This window comes from Gossypium hirsutum, chromosome D09 (genome assembly GCF_007990345.1).
Source record: "Gossypium hirsutum isolate 1008001.06 chromosome D09, Gossypium_hirsutum_v2.1, whole genome shotgun sequence".
NCBI classification, from domain to species: Eukaryota; Viridiplantae; Streptophyta; class Magnoliopsida; order Malvales; family Malvaceae; genus Gossypium; species Gossypium hirsutum.
The window spans coordinates 24,443,949-24,451,416 of record NC_053445.1 but is presented as its reverse complement, the minus strand read 5'-3'; positions in this window follow the sequence as shown (position 1 = coordinate 24,451,416).

The following is a 7,468-nucleotide window of genomic DNA, read 5'->3' as shown; positions in this document are numbered from 1 at the left end:
CTGTATGCAGTACTCATGATCTTGTAAGGATTAAATCCATCAGATGCTAGGCCAAGCCTCACACTCCTTGGATCGCTTGCAAAGCTTGAAAATTTATTGTCAAATGATTTCCAAGCCAAAGAATCTACCGGATGCCTTAATAATCCATCATCGGTTCGTCCTTCATGGTGCCACGTCATTGACTTCGCTGTCTTCAACGACATGAAAAGCCTTTGAAGCCTTGGTATCAGCGGAAAATACCGCAAAATCTTGACCGGCTTCTTTCTTGGCTGTGCATCATTTTCATCGTCGTTCCCATCTTCTGTGTTTCTATTTATCCAACGGGATTCGCCGCATACATGACAGCACTGTTGGTTTCTCCGATCGCCCCAATACAACATGCAATCATTCGGGCAACTATGGATTTTGTTGTACCCAAGACCTAAGTCTTTTATAATTTTCTTCATATCTTTGCAAGACTGAGGGATTTTTGCAAACGGAAACATTTCTCTCAAAAACTCTAACAGCATTGTCAATGAGTTCCCGGTCCACCCTCCCAAACATTTTAACTGGAAAAGACGAATGCATAATGACATTTTTGAAAATTTCAATCCCTCATATAGTTCTTCGTTCATCTCATTAAGTAGCGCGTAGAACTTTGCCGCTTCTCCATTCGGCTCTTCATGATGCACACTTCTTCCGGGTTGGGCACCAGCATTTCGAACGAGATTACAATCATCAGATGGCAGAAAGTCGGGTGGGAACGACTGTAAACCATGACTCTGAATATTAAATGCTTCACGTAACATCCCTTCCATGTCATCCCCTCTAATAGACTGATGGTAGGCACTACTATCATAAGATACATCCATCCTTGAAGAGGAAGTACTAGGCGGGCATTCTCCATGAAAAAACCATTGTTTATAACCACGAACAAACCCATCAACAATTAGATGCTCGTATACAACTTCACGATAATGCCAGTTTATGTTGACACACTTCTTACACGGGCAAAGAATCATGTTCTCTTGGCTTGCATATTGAAATGCAAAATCTAGAAAAGTTTGTACTCCATTTCGGTAACCGTCACTTACCCTTGACAAATTCATCCAAGACTGGTCCATTTCTTATTTCTTGAAGCCTAATCTTGAGAATAAATTGCACGGGTTTAGGATTTAGGAATAAGTATAACTAAGCTACGTAAGCTATGTATTTTGTAAGTTATTTATTATGAAAATTATGTAAGTTGTGTATTAGTCAAATTATGCTATGTAAGTTATGTATGTCGTATAAGTTATGTAAGTTATTTATTATGAAAATTAAGTAAGTTATGTAATTTACGAATAATTAAAAAATTGTAAGTTATGTAAGTTGTAAGTTATGTATAACATTAATTAACTAAGTTATGTAATTTATGTATAATACTGAGTAATTAATTAAGTTATGTAATTTATGTATATTAACTAATTAAGTTATGTAATTTATGAATAATTAAAAAAATGTAAGTTATGTAAGTTATTTAAGTTGTAAGTTATGTAAGTTGTAAGTTATATGTATAATATTAATTGCAATTTTTTGTAATTTATGTATCATATTAATGTAAGTTATGTAACTTATGTATATTAATTAATTAAGTTATGTAATTTATGTATAATATTAATGTAATTTATGTATGTTAATTAATTAAGTTATGTAACTTATGTATATTAATTAACTAAGTTATGTAACTTATGTATATTAATTAATTAAGTTATGTAATTTATGTGTCATATTAATGTAATTTATGTATATTAATTAATTAATGTAACTTATGTATATTAATTAATTTTAAGTTATGTAACTTATGTATATTAATTAACTAAGTTATGTAACTTATGTATATTAATTAATTAAGTTATGTAATTTATGTATCATATTTATGTAATTTATGTATCATATTATGTATTATGTAAGTTATTTAAATTATTTAAGTTGTGTAAGTTGTGTAAGATATTTAAGTTATGTAAGTTTTGTATTATGTAAGTTATGTATGGTATGTATAATGTAAGTCCATATGTTATTATGTAAGTTATGAAAGTTTAAATATAAGCTTGTAGATAACGTATGTAAGTTAATATGTAAGCAATGTATTATGTAAGTTTATATAAAAATTTTATATAAGTTATGTATTATGTAAGGAAATGCAATATAAGTTTGAGTAAGTTATGAATGTAAGTTATTTAAATTATTTAAGTTGTGTATGATATAAGTCATGTAGGCTATGTGTTATGTATGTAAATTATGATTTATAAACGCTTTAAAATTTTCAAATATATCAATATAATTTTAATTATTCATTATGTAAGTTAAGATCGATAATTAGTCATTATGTAAGTTAAAATCGATAATTATTCATTAATTTGAAGTAAAATTTATAATTGCAACACAATATCGGAAATCGATGATTTATAAACGCTAAACCGATAAAACGATTCACCCATAATTTATTCAATTATTGAAATATATAAATTTACTTAAGAGTTGTATTCCGAATTTTAATAGTTTAAAACAAAATGATCTTTGCCGAATATCTTGAGCAGAAAATTTAGACATCAAAAAATGTAATAAGATGCAAAGTAAAATGCAAATTTAGCTAAAATGGTAATTAAAACTCCCATCTAAAAATGAAAAATAATAATTAAACTATACAACTAAAATATAATAACATATAAAACTTAGTATACAATTTGACTTTTTTTTATAAGAAACCTAAATAGAGAAAAACAGGAATAAATACCTTAAATCCACTCAATTCCGAAGCAAATCCTGGAAAAAAAAGACAGAAATACATTAGTACATACCAAAAAAACATAAGTAATTAAAGCCAAAAAACTTAAAAAACCGAAAAAATATATATGAAGATATGTTGAAACATGACAGTGAATTAGATGATATTAGAGGTTTAAAAGTGAACATATATATATGTTCCCAAAATAACATGACAGAAAAACAATCCATTAAATCCATTAAACTAATAGCAATAGTCTACCTACTTGTCTAATGATTCCCCATCATCTAATGATTCCTACATTGATACTACATTATAATCAAATTAGAATCAAACTTGTCTTCCATGTCGTCCATGTGTTGAAATGCCTCAATTAATCTGCGTTTTTGGTGTGGAAGTTTTATTAACCAAGTTTTTCGATTTGCAGATAAAGGGAAAAGCACTAAAGTTATTGTTATTACAGCAGTAATTGTGGGTATATATAGTAACCATTATGATTATTATGCTATTCTTATGATGTTGGATGGCTAAAAGAAGAGGTAATATCTCTATCTTTTTTTATTGGTTATTAAGATATTCAAACTCAACTCCATTACTCTGTTTGAAAATGATTGAACATGTTTGAGATTTTGCTTTTTAATTAGGTAACTCTGAATTCAGTGTATCTCTAATTTAGCAATTTGCATCTCAGGAAGGAAACAAAAACAGAAACAGATCAAACAACAACTCAACAAAGGAAATGCAATGACAAAATTTTCTAGTGAAAATGTGGGAGAAAAATCAATGGGAGTTAAACTCCAGCAGCTGCGGCTATTCAAATTCAAAGAACTGGCCATTGCGACGAGCAACTTCGATCACTCAAAAAAGCTAGGGCAGGGTGGTTTCGGTCCAGTTTATAGGGTAATTAATAATGGCGATTTCCAGCTAATCCAGAGTCAGTGAAATGACATTTTTCTTTTTGCAATCAAGTCTTGTGAGCTGAATATTGTGTGCAGGGAATACTACATTGATATCACATCACCCCATCTTTAAAAAGAAATAAGTCACAGCAAACAGCAAATTATTTGGCAATTGGGTGATGAGAAATCATTACTGGGTTAAAACAGGTCAAATTCACACCAAAGAAATAAAACACGTCAAATTCACACCAAAATCTAACCATCATATTCTTCACCTGAAATCATTAGTGGGTTAAAACCATTCTAATTAAATCTGGAAAAGAAAACGGAGGCAATTGGGTGATGAGAAATAATTAATTTGGCATTTTGTAGCCTTTTATAAACCAAAAATACAAATTGAGTTTTGGCAGAAAGAACTGTAAATCAAAGTCTAAAACTTGTTAATCACTCTATTATTCTCCTTCACTCTGATACTTATTTGTCTAGCTATTGAGAATGCATGTCTCATTCATGTATTTGACAATGTTTTCAATACAACATGGACAGATTCAATTCAAGCCATCGACACCATTGCCTTACCTTTGCCTTGCCTTGTTCTTGTTCTTGTTCTTGCCTTGTTCTAGTTCAAACAAATTCCACTTTTTTCTTCTGTAAAAGAGAAAGACGGCTTACCTATTCCCCATCATCTAATGATTCCCCAGAAATTATGTTTTTTAATCGAAACCCTAAAACCCCAAATAACTTAGACTAACCTAAAACCCCAAAAATTTAATCGAAACAGAACTGGATGTGCTTACCTATTCAATCGACAAATCTCGCAGCTGTGCCCACCGTCTTTCAAGATCGACTCCGACCACCTTTCTTCCCTTTCTATTTTTCGTGATAAGTTTTTACACACTTCTCTCTGTAATTTCGACACTTAGAAAATTTTGTTAAGGGTTGCTGTAACTAGAGGACGGAGGCAGAGATGTAAGTGAATTTGTCCGCTGACGAAACGACGCCGTTTAAGTTAAGTTATAAGTTTTGCGGCGCTTCCCTATAAAACGCCACAATAGAATCTGATTCCCTAATTCACAGAACGACGCCGTATATTGTAATAATTGTGGCGTTTTTGACTAAAACGCCGGTAAAGGATACCTTTTGCGGCATTTTTATATAGAAACGCTGCTAAAACTCTCATTTTCTTTTTGTCTTACTTTTAAATAATTAATTACCAATTTATTTAACAAATAAATAATTACTAACTTATTTATTTGTTTATTTATTTATACCAATTTTAGTTTGGTCCTATATTTACAAATTAAATATTTAATAACTATATATATATCCATATATATTCATATATATCCATATATAAGTAAAAATATATACAATGGACGCTAATTTGGGTTAAATGTTTTGCCAGTTATAACTATTATTAATTATTAGTTATATTAACAAGTCTCAAATTATAAATTAACCTTGTAATCTTCATATTAACCATTCAATTTATATATGTAGCTACATACATGCATAAAGTGATCATATTATACCTATTATACTCAAAACTTATCTTAATATTAAATTTATTCTGGATATATATTTTACAAATATATAAGAACATATATATTTACCTCCAAAATTAATCAATCTAATATTAACCTATTAAGAAACCCTAAACCCCGGCCAAACCCCTAAAACATCTATAACCCTCAGTAAACCCTAAACCCTAATAATTAACCCTATACCCTTAAATTCACATAACCCCTAAAGCATAACCTAGCCCATAAACCCTAAACTATAAATACCAAACCTTAAATTCATATATACCGGCCCGTACTCCTTAGAATACCATGCATCGACCAAAAAATTCCCTAAATATTCTTTAATAATAAAAAAATATAGTGAAAATCTATTAAAATATAATAACTTATATTTATATAGTTAAAAATATTGTATAAAGTTGAAATAAGGAAGCAATATTATCTTTATGACAAATTTTCGTATGAAGCTTTGAATGTCCTCTTAACAAATGGATGAAATTTGTTATAATAAACTTGGTACAACAAATTTTGTCTCTTTGTATAAAAAACAATTTTTTATTATAAAATTTGGTATAGAAAATGCATTTTTTTCGATAATAAGTTCGTAAAGGATGAGGACACGGGTTAAATGGCCTTTAAAGAAATGACGCCGCTTAAATTAATTTTAGGTCACATTTGCGGCGTTTGGCGTAAAAACGCCGCTATTGCATGCCTTTTGCGGCGCTACCGGAAAAAACGCCACTAACTTTTCAATTACAGAAAGAAACGGTGACGTTTTCACAAAATTGTAGACATATTTGCGACGTTTACCTTAAAACGCCACTAAATTTTCAATTACAGAAAGAAACGGTGACGTTTTCACAAAATTGTAGACATATTTGCGGCGTTTTCCCTTAAAACGCCACTAATAGAGTACACATTCAACTGAAACGACGCCGTTCTGACACAGTTTCAAGAATATTAGCGGCGCTTCCCTATAAAACGCCACAAGAGAAACTGATCCCTAACACGTAACGACGTCGTATTGATCCATATAAAACACGAACTTTAGCGGCGCTTAGCAAAAAATGCCGCTAAAGAACAGAGAATTAGTGGTGCTCAGATAAAAACGCCACTAATGATACGAGCATTAGTGGCGCTTAGACAAAAACGCCGCTAAAGAACAGAGAATTAGTGGCGCTCAGATAAAAACGCCACTAATGATACGAGCATTAGCGGCGCTTAGACAAAAACGCCGCTAAAGGTTTAAAAAATCGCAAAAACGACGTCGTTGGTTTTAGCCTTTTTTGTGGCGCTTTACATAAAACGCTGCTAATACCTATTATTGGCGGCGCTTGTTGGAAATCGCCGCTGATGGTCTACCTTTAGCGGCGCTTTGACTAAATCGCCGCTAATGCTCGATTTTTTGCGGCGCTTTTCTTTCAAACGCCGCTAAGAGTGCCGCTAAAGGCTTATTCTGGTGTAGTGTTTCGAATACATATATACATGCACATATTATCAGCGTCTTATGACAATTTTATATTCACATAAATATACACATATAGTTGCTCATTGAGAATTTATTAAATTCTCACCTATGATATCTCATTAAACAGTTCATTGCCTTCCTAAGTCACATATTACACTTTTATAGCATAATCATTTCCATCCTATGCTAATCAAGTCTCATATAATATAACTTAATTTCATTCACTTTATGCTAATTCTGACAAGTAATCACATTGTAATCTATTTTCATCATCTCACCAATATACTATTAAAGTTGTTATAGCACATTCATAGCTTATTCTCATCTAAGTAAAGTCAAGCTTTATTAGTATCATCTTTGTTTAACTTACTAAATATTTCAACAGCCATAGATTTTGAGTCTAGACATATGCATCCCACTTAATCCATCCATTTATTAAAATCTCAGATTAATCTCATTTTAAGGTAAGCTTGAAAAATCCACGAGTACTTACCCCTTTTGATGGGTAAAGTTACGATTGCTTTTTCTTCACTTAAATATGAATATATTTCTCATCAAACTAATATGCCCACACATAAAAAAATCCTCAAATAAAACAATAAAGATAATGAGAATTTTTCTCTCATTGCCCACTTAAAACCCTAAGTTTAAATAGAGAAGATGGTGATGGAAGCAAGATTAGAAGTGAAATATAAAAATTACTTTAAAAATTAAAAATGATTAAATAAGTATAAAAATATTTTTTAAATTTTTAAAAATTAATTAATTGCTAATGTGGATGTCATGTAGATGTCACGACAATAATGTTAACATTTAACTTTTTCATTGATTT